General features: G+C 52.7%; 7 non-coding genes across 7 annotated transcripts; all 7 read left to right on the top strand.

Annotated features, from left to right (window-relative positions):
* The first annotated feature begins 970 nt into the window (after positions 1 to 970).
* LOC126327354 (5S ribosomal RNA) lies at positions 971 to 1,089 on the top strand. The gene has a single exon (XR_007561178.1). It is a non-coding gene; the product is annotated as a 5S ribosomal RNA (ribosomal RNA).
* A 1,192-nt stretch (positions 1,090 to 2,281) lies between these two features.
* On the top strand, positions 2,282 to 2,400 carry LOC126327353 (5S ribosomal RNA). Its single transcript, XR_007561177.1, has one exon. It is a non-coding gene; the product is annotated as a 5S ribosomal RNA (ribosomal RNA).
* Positions 2,401 to 3,592: 1,192 nt separating this feature from the next.
* Positions 3,593 to 3,711, top strand: LOC126327357 (5S ribosomal RNA). Its single transcript, XR_007561181.1, has one exon. It is a non-coding gene; the product is annotated as a 5S ribosomal RNA (ribosomal RNA).
* Positions 3,712 to 4,903: 1,192 nt separating this feature from the next.
* Positions 4,904 to 5,022, top strand: LOC126327352 (5S ribosomal RNA). The gene has a single exon (XR_007561176.1). It is a non-coding gene; the product is annotated as a 5S ribosomal RNA (ribosomal RNA).
* A 1,192-nt stretch (positions 5,023 to 6,214) lies between these two features.
* Positions 6,215 to 6,333, top strand: LOC126327356 (5S ribosomal RNA). Its single transcript, XR_007561180.1, has one exon. It is a non-coding gene; the product is annotated as a 5S ribosomal RNA (ribosomal RNA).
* Positions 6,334 to 7,525: 1,192 nt separating this feature from the next.
* On the top strand, positions 7,526 to 7,644 carry LOC126327351 (5S ribosomal RNA). The gene has a single exon (XR_007561175.1). It is a non-coding gene; the product is annotated as a 5S ribosomal RNA (ribosomal RNA).
* A 1,192-nt stretch (positions 7,645 to 8,836) lies between these two features.
* On the top strand, positions 8,837 to 8,955 carry LOC126327350 (5S ribosomal RNA). Its single transcript, XR_007561174.1, has one exon. It is a non-coding gene; the product is annotated as a 5S ribosomal RNA (ribosomal RNA).
* Positions 8,956 to 9,430: the final 475 nt, after the last annotated feature.

The raw sequence follows: 9,430 nt of genomic DNA, 5'->3' as shown, positions 1-9,430 counted from the left end.
CAAGTGCGTCAGAGCCTACTGTTTTGTAGGAGCGTTTAATTCCAAAAACTAACTAAATAAATAAATAAACAAACAAAAAACTAAAAAATCAACTGTTCTCGCCCGATCACCGACGATAAGCAACAACGTTAGTATTCGGGTCCATGACCGCCTGGGAACTCTGGCTGTCTTCATTTTTTGCTTCTTTTCGCTACCCCTGCCAGCCCTCTCTTCCAAAGTGTCTCTAGAAATACCAAGAGTATGAAGCGACAGGAACGTTCTGAAAAACGCCAGTTCTTATAGTTTTGTAGCAGTGTTCAACTGCAAATTTGTGAACAAAAATTTATCTTTCGCCGATGGAAGAGATGGATGCTTTGTCGAATCGCCTGTCTTGTGTCCGTGTTTTCGCACCTTTCCACGGCCCGGCACGGCACGGCCGCTGCTCTAGTAGCACCGAACGGCCGCACACGGCGCCTCGGACACGCCGGCGCCAGTCTCGCAGATGTTTCTCGTGCTTGTGCTGTCATATGGACCACGACCCGAGCGGCAGCGAGCGGCAGTCGAGCAAAGTCGGGACAAGTCGGGACGGAAGGGGGAGGGGACAGGCGAGAATGCACCGCGCTAATTACGCAAATATCTGGAATCGCGGCGTGTGTCGGGCAGGTGAGAAAGCTTCCGTCGGTCCAGCAGGACACTGCCACACCCCGCGCAGTCCTCCCGCCGCCCGGCCGCGCGCAAGCCCTGCGCCGGATAACAAGAACAAGGTGCGTCTGCCGCGAGTGTCGGAGGCCGCACGCACCAAACGAATGACAGGCGGTGCAACGAGCAGCTGTGTTGTGCGTCCGACCCACGTGGCGGCGCGCCGCACTGCGCGTCGCTCTCGAGGTGGAAGGACGTGCTTTGCGTCAAATGTGCCACCGAAAAACGGCGATTGCGTGTGTTGGGAGGAGAGGCGAAGCCTTCTTCTGCTGTGCGGCTACAGTATAAGGACGCCAACGGCCATACCATGTTGAATACACCGGTTCTCGTCCGATCACCGAAGTTAAGCAACATCGGGCCCGGTTAGTACTTGGATGGGTGACCGCCTGGGAACACCGGGTGCTGTTGGCTCCCTCTCATTTTTTCCTTTTTACGTCGCTACACCGGTCAGCCCTCTTTTCATACTAACTCTCAGGTGTGACAAAGATGCTTCCTCAAGCATTTTAAACGACTGTATTAAACGTAACATATGAAACTACAGTAATAAATTAAGTTTGAGCAAGAATGCGCGAAGGAAGAGTGCTAGAACACCTTGAAAGTAACGAAACACTGCGAATCGACAGATGTGCTCTTCAAGTGCGTCAGAGCCTACTGTTTTGTAGGAGCGTTTAATTCCAAAAACTAACTAAATAAATAAATAAACAAACAAAAAACTAAAAAATCAACTGTTCTCGCCCGATCACCGACGATAAGCAACAACGTTAGTATTCGGGTCCATGACCGCCTGGGAACTCTGGCTGTCTTCATTTTTTGCTTCTTTTCGCTACCCCTGCCAGCCCTCTCTTCCAAAGTGTCTCTAGAAATACCAAGAGTATGAAGCGACAGGAACGTTCTGAAAAACGCCAGTTCTTATAGTTTTGTAGCAGTGTTCAACTGCAAATTTGTGAACAAAAATTTATCTTTCGCCGATGGAAGAGATGGATGCTTTGTCGAATCGCCTGTCTTGTGTCCGTGTTTTCGCACCTTTCCACGGCCCGGCACGGCACGGCCGCTGCTCTAGTAGCACCGAACGGCCGCACACGGCGCCTCGGACACGCCGGCGCCAGTCTCGCAGATGTTTCTCGTGCTTGTGCTGTCATATGGACCACGACCCGAGCGGCAGCGAGCGGCAGTCGAGCAAAGTCGGGACAAGTCGGGACGGAAGGGGGAGGGGACAGGCGAGAATGCACCGCGCTAATTACGCAAATATCTGGAATCGCGGCGTGTGTCGGGCAGGTGAGAAAGCTTCCGTCGGTCCAGCAGGACACTGCCACACCCCGCGCAGTCCTCCCGCCGCCCGGCCGCGCGCAAGCCCTGCGCCGGATAACAAGAACAAGGTGCGTCTGCCGCGAGTGTCGGAGGCCGCACGCACCAAACGAATGACAGGCGGTGCAACGAGCAGCTGTGTTGTGCGTCCGACCCACGTGGCGGCGCGCCGCACTGCGCGTCGCTCTCGAGGTGGAAGGACGTGCTTTGCGTCAAATGTGCCACCGAAAAACGGCGATTGCGTGTGTTGGGAGGAGAGGCGAAGCCTTCTTCTGCTGTGCGGCTACAGTATAAGGACGCCAACGGCCATACCATGTTGAATACACCGGTTCTCGTCCGATCACCGAAGTTAAGCAACATCGGGCCCGGTTAGTACTTGGATGGGTGACCGCCTGGGAACACCGGGTGCTGTTGGCTCCCTCTCATTTTTTCCTTTTTACGTCGCTACACCGGTCAGCCCTCTTTTCATACTAACTCTCAGGTGTGACAAAGATGCTTCCTCAAGCATTTTAAACGACTGTATTAAACGTAACATATGAAACTACAGTAATAAATTAAGTTTGAGCAAGAATGCGCGAAGGAAGAGTGCTAGAACACCTTGAAAGTAACGAAACACTGCGAATCGACAGATGTGCTCTTCAAGTGCGTCAGAGCCTACTGTTTTGTAGGAGCGTTTAATTCCAAAAACTAACTAAATAAATAAATAAACAAACAAAAAACTAAAAAATCAACTGTTCTCGCCCGATCACCGACGATAAGCAACAACGTTAGTATTCGGGTCCATGACCGCCTGGGAACTCTGGCTGTCTTCATTTTTTGCTTCTTTTCGCTACCCCTGCCAGCCCTCTCTTCCAAAGTGTCTCTAGAAATACCAAGAGTATGAAGCGACAGGAACGTTCTGAAAAACGCCAGTTCTTATAGTTTTGTAGCAGTGTTCAACTGCAAATTTGTGAACAAAAATTTATCTTTCGCCGATGGAAGAGATGGATGCTTTGTCGAATCGCCTGTCTTGTGTCCGTGTTTTCGCACCTTTCCACGGCCCGGCACGGCACGGCCGCTGCTCTAGTAGCACCGAACGGCCGCACACGGCGCCTCGGACACGCCGGCGCCAGTCTCGCAGATGTTTCTCGTGCTTGTGCTGTCATATGGACCACGACCCGAGCGGCAGCGAGCGGCAGTCGAGCAAAGTCGGGACAAGTCGGGACGGAAGGGGGAGGGGACAGGCGAGAATGCACCGCGCTAATTACGCAAATATCTGGAATCGCGGCGTGTGTCGGGCAGGTGAGAAAGCTTCCGTCGGTCCAGCAGGACACTGCCACACCCCGCGCAGTCCTCCCGCCGCCCGGCCGCGCGCAAGCCCTGCGCCGGATAACAAGAACAAGGTGCGTCTGCCGCGAGTGTCGGAGGCCGCACGCACCAAACGAATGACAGGCGGTGCAACGAGCAGCTGTGTTGTGCGTCCGACCCACGTGGCGGCGCGCCGCACTGCGCGTCGCTCTCGAGGTGGAAGGACGTGCTTTGCGTCAAATGTGCCACCGAAAAACGGCGATTGCGTGTGTTGGGAGGAGAGGCGAAGCCTTCTTCTGCTGTGCGGCTACAGTATAAGGACGCCAACGGCCATACCATGTTGAATACACCGGTTCTCGTCCGATCACCGTAGTTAAGCAACATCGGGCCCGGTTAGTACTTGGATGGGTGACCGCCTGGGAACACCGGGTGCTGTTGGCTCCCTCTCATTTTTTCCTTTTTACGTCGCTACACCGGTCAGCCCTCTTTTCATACTAACTCTCAGGTGTGACAAAGATGCTTCCTCAAGCATTTTAAACGACTGTATTAAACGTAACATATGAAACTACAGTAATAAATTAAGTTTGAGCAAGAATGCGCGAAGGAAGAGTGCTAGAACACCTTGAAAGTAACGAAACACTGCGAATCGACAGATGTGCTCTTCAAGTGCGTCAGAGCCTACTGTTTTGTAGGAGCGTTTAATTCCAAAAACTAACTAAATAAATAAATAAACAAACAAAAAACTAAAAAATCAACTGTTCTCGCCCGATCACCGACGATAAGCAACAACGTTAGTATTCGGGTCCATGACCGCCTGGGAACTCTGGCTGTCTTCATTTTTTGCTTCTTTTCGCTACCCCTGCCAGCCCTCTCTTCCAAAGTGTCTCTAGAAATACCAAGAGTATGAAGCGACAGGAACGTTCTGAAAAACGCCAGTTCTTATAGTTTTGTAGCAGTGTTCAACTGCAAATTTGTGAACAAAAATTTATCTTTCGCCGATGGAAGAGATGGATGCTTTGTCGAATCGCCTGTCTTGTGTCCGTGTTTTCGCACCTTTCCACGGCCCGGCACGGCACGGCCGCTGCTCTAGTAGCACCGAACGGCCGCACACGGCGCCTCGGACACGCCGGCGCCAGTCTCGCAGATGTTTCTCGTGCTTGTGCTGTCATATGGACCACGACCCGAGCGGCAGCGAGCGGCAGTCGAGCAAAGTCGGGACAAGTCGGGACGGAAGGGGGAGGGGACAGGCGAGAATGCACCGCGCTAATTACGCAAATATCTGGAATCGCGGCGTGTGTCGGGCAGGTGAGAAAGCTTCCGTCGGTCCAGCAGGACACTGCCACACCCCGCGCAGTCCTCCCGCCGCCCGGCCGCGCGCAAGCCCTGCGCCGGATAACAAGAACAAGGTGCGTCTGCCGCGAGTGTCGGAGGCCGCACGCACCAAACGAATGACAGGCGGTGCAACGAGCAGCTGTGTTGTGCGTCCGACCCACGTGGCGGCGCGCCGCACTGCGCGTCGCTCTCGAGGTGGAAGGACGTGCTTTGCGTCAAATGTGCCACCGAAAAACGGCGATTGCGTGTGTTGGGAGGAGAGGCGAAGCCTTCTTCTGCTGTGCGGCTACAGTATAAGGACGCCAACGGCCATACCATGTTGAATACACCGGTTCTCGTCCGATCACCGAAGTTAAGCAACATCGGGCCCGGTTAGTACTTGGATGGGTGACCGCCTGGGAACACCGGGTGCTGTTGGCTCCCTCTCATTTTTTCCTTTTTACGTCGCTACACCGGTCAGCCCTCTTTTCATACTAACTCTCAGGTGTGACAAAGATGCTTCCTCAAGCATTTTAAACGACTGTATTAAACGTAACATATGAAACTACAGTAATAAATTAAGTTTGAGCAAGAATGCGCGAAGGAAGAGTGCTAGAACACCTTGAAAGTAACGAAACACTGCGAATCGACAGATGTGCTCTTCAAGTGCGTCAGAGCCTACTGTTTTGTAGGAGCGTTTAATTCCAAAAACTAACTAAATAAATAAATAAACAAACAAAAAACTAAAAAATCAACTGTTCTCGCCCGATCACCGACGATAAGCAACAACGTTAGTATTCGGGTCCATGACCGCCTGGGAACTCTGGCTGTCTTCATTTTTTGCTTCTTTTCGCTACCCCTGCCAGCCCTCTCTTCCAAAGTGTCTCTAGAAATACCAAGAGTATGAAGCGACAGGAACGTTCTGAAAAACGCCAGTTCTTATAGTTTTGTAGCAGTGTTCAACTGCAAATTTGTGAACAAAAATTTATCTTTCGCCGATGGAAGAGATGGATGCTTTGTCGAATCGCCTGTCTTGTGTCCGTGTTTTCGCACCTTTCCACGGCCCGGCACGGCACGGCCGCTGCTCTAGTAGCACCGAACGGCCGCACACGGCGCCTCGGACACGCCGGCGCCAGTCTCGCAGATGTTTCTCGTGCTTGTGCTGTCATATGGACCACGACCCGAGCGGCAGCGAGCGGCAGTCGAGCAAAGTCGGGACAAGTCGGGACGGAAGGGGGAGGGGACAGGCGAGAATGCACCGCGCTAATTACGCAAATATCTGGAATCGCGGCGTGTGTCGGGCAGGTGAGAAAGCTTCCGTCGGTCCAGCAGGACACTGCCACACCCCGCGCAGTCCTCCCGCCGCCCGGCCGCGCGCAAGCCCTGCGCCGGATAACAAGAACAAGGTGCGTCTGCCGCGAGTGTCGGAGGCCGCACGCACCAAACGAATGACAGGCGGTGCAACGAGCAGCTGTGTTGTGCGTCCGACCCACGTGGCGGCGCGCCGCACTGCGCGTCGCTCTCGAGGTGGAAGGACGTGCTTTGCGTCAAATGTGCCACCGAAAAACGGCGATTGCGTGTGTTGGGAGGAGAGGCGAAGCCTTCTTCTGCTGTGCGGCTACAGTATAAGGACGCCAACGGCCATACCATGTTGAATACACCGGTTCTCGTCCGATCACCGTAGTTAAGCAACATCGGGCCCGGTTAGTACTTGGATGGGTGACCGCCTGGGAACACCGGGTGCTGTTGGCTCCCTCTCATTTTTTCCTTTTTACGTCGCTACACCGGTCAGCCCTCTTTTCATACTAACTCTCAGGTGTGACAAAGATGCTTCCTCAAGCATTTTAAACGACTGTATTAAACGTAACATATGAAACTACAGTAATAAATTAAGTTTGAGCAAGAATGCGCGAAGGAAGAGTGCTAGAACACCTTGAAAGTAACGAAACACTGCGAATCGACAGATGTGCTCTTCAAGTGCGTCAGAGCCTACTGTTTTGTAGGAGCGTTTAATTCCAAAAACTAACTAAATAAATAAATAAACAAACAAAAAACTAAAAAATCAACTGTTCTCGCCCGATCACCGACGATAAGCAACAACGTTAGTATTCGGGTCCATGACCGCCTGGGAACTCTGGCTGTCTTCATTTTTTGCTTCTTTTCGCTACCCCTGCCAGCCCTCTCTTCCAAAGTGTCTCTAGAAATACCAAGAGTATGAAGCGACAGGAACGTTCTGAAAAACGCCAGTTCTTATAGTTTTGTAGCAGTGTTCAACTGCAAATTTGTGAACAAAAATTTATCTTTCGCCGATGGAAGAGATGGATGCTTTGTCGAATCGCCTGTCTTGTGTCCGTGTTTTCGCACCTTTCCACGGCCCGGCACGGCACGGCCGCTGCTCTAGTAGCACCGAACGGCCGCACACGGCGCCTCGGACACGCCGGCGCCAGTCTCGCAGATGTTTCTCGTGCTTGTGCTGTCATATGGACCACGACCCGAGCGGCAGCGAGCGGCAGTCGAGCAAAGTCGGGACAAGTCGGGACGGAAGGGGGAGGGGACAGGCGAGAATGCACCGCGCTAATTACGCAAATATCTGGAATCGCGGCGTGTGTCGGGCAGGTGAGAAAGCTTCCGTCGGTCCAGCAGGACACTGCCACACCCCGCGCAGTCCTCCCGCCGCCCGGCCGCGCGCAAGCCCTGCGCCGGATAACAAGAACAAGGTGCGTCTGCCGCGAGTGTCGGAGGCCGCACGCACCAAACGAATGACAGGCGGTGCAACGAGCAGCTGTGTTGTGCGTCCGACCCACGTGGCGGCGCGCCGCACTGCGCGTCGCTCTCGAGGTGGAAGGACGTGCTTTGCGTCAAATGTGCCACCGAAAAACGGCGATTGCGTGTGTTGGGAGGAGAGGCGAAGCCTTCTTCTGCTGTGCGGCTACAGTATAAGGACGCCAACGGCCATACCATGTTGAATACACCGGTTCTCGTCCGATCACCGAAGTTAAGCAACATCGGGCCCGGTTAGTACTTGGATGGGTGACCGCCTGGGAACACCGGGTGCTGTTGGCTCCCTCTCATTTTTTCCTTTTTACGTCGCTACACCGGTCAGCCCTCTTTTCATACTAACTCTCAGGTGTGACAAAGATGCTTCCTCAAGCATTTTAAACGACTGTATTAAACGTAACATATGAAACTACAGTAATAAATTAAGTTTGAGCAAGAATGCGCGAAGGAAGAGTGCTAGAACACCTTGAAAGTAACGAAACACTGCGAATCGACAGATGTGCTCTTCAAGTGCGTCAGAGCCTACTGTTTTGTAGGAGCGTTTAATTCCAAAAACTAACTAAATAAATAAATAAACAAACAAAAAACTAAAAAATCAACTGTTCTCGCCCGATCACCGACGATAAGCAACAACGTTAGTATTCGGGTCCATGACCGCCTGGGAACTCTGGCTGTCTTCATTTTTTGCTTCTTTTCGCTACCCCTGCCAGCCCTCTCTTCCAAAGTGTCTCTAGAAATACCAAGAGTATGAAGCGACAGGAACGTTCTGAAAAACGCCAGTTCTTATAGTTTTGTAGCAGTGTTCAACTGCAAATTTGTGAACAAAAATTTATCTTTCGCCGATGGAAGAGATGGATGCTTTGTCGAATCGCCTGTCTTGTGTCCGTGTTTTCGCACCTTTCCACGGCCCGGCACGGCACGGCCGCTGCTCTAGTAGCACCGAACGGCCGCACACGGCGCCTCGGACACGCCGGCGCCAGTCTCGCAGATGTTTCTCGTGCTTGTGCTGTCATATGGACCACGACCCGAGCGGCAGCGAGCGGCAGTCGAGCAAAGTCGGGACAAGTCGGGACGGAAGGGGGAGGGGACAGGCGAGAATGCACCGCGCTAATTACGCAAATATCTGGAATCGCGGCGTGTGTCGGGCAGGTGAGAAAGCTTCCGTCGGTCCAGCAGGACACTGCCACACCCCGCGCAGTCCTCCCGCCGCCCGGCCGCGCGCAAGCCCTGCGCCGGATAACAAGAACAAGGTGCGTCTGCCGCGAGTGTCGGAGGCCGCACGCACCAAACGAATGACAGGCGGTGCAACGAGCAGCTGTGTTGTGCGTCCGACCCACGTGGCGGCGCGCCGCACTGCGCGTCGCTCTCGAGGTGGAAGGACGTGCTTTGCGTCAAATGTGCCACCGAAAAACGGCGATTGCGTGTGTTGGGAGGAGAGGCGAAGCCTTCTTCTGCTGTGCGGCTACAGTATAAGGACGCCAACGGCCATACCATGTTGAATACACCGGTTCTCGTCCGATCACCGAAGTTAAGCAACATCGGGCCCGGTTAGTACTTGGATGGGTGACCGCCTGGGAACACCGGGTGCTGTTGGCTCCCTCTCATTTTTTCCTTTTTACGTCGCTACACCGGTCAGCCCTCTTTTCATACTAACTCTCAGGTGTGACAAAGATGCTTCCTCAAGCATTTTAAACGACTGTATTAAACGTAACATATGAAACTACAGTAATAAATTAAGTTTGAGCAAGAATGCGCGAAGGAAGAGTGCTAGAACACCTTGAAAGTAACGAAACACTGCGAATCGACAGATGTGCTCTTCAAGTGCGTCAGAGCCTACTGTTTTGTAGGAGCGTTTAATTCCAAAAACTAACTAAATAAATAAATAAACAAACAAAAAACTAAAAAATCAACTGTTCTCGCCCGATCACCGACGATAAGCAACAACGTTAGTATTCGGGTCCATGACCGCCTGGGAACTCTGGCTGTCTTCATTTTTTGCTTCTTTTCGCTACCCCTGCCAGCCCTCTCTTCCAAAGTGTCTCTAGAAATACCAAGAGTATGAAGCGACAGG

This window comes from Schistocerca gregaria, unplaced genomic scaffold, assembly GCF_023897955.1.
Source record: "Schistocerca gregaria isolate iqSchGreg1 unplaced genomic scaffold, iqSchGreg1.2 ptg001041l, whole genome shotgun sequence".
Taxonomy (NCBI): Eukaryota; Metazoa; Arthropoda; class Insecta; order Orthoptera; family Acrididae; genus Schistocerca; species Schistocerca gregaria.
This window is presented reverse-complemented; position numbering and strand designations above follow the sequence as displayed.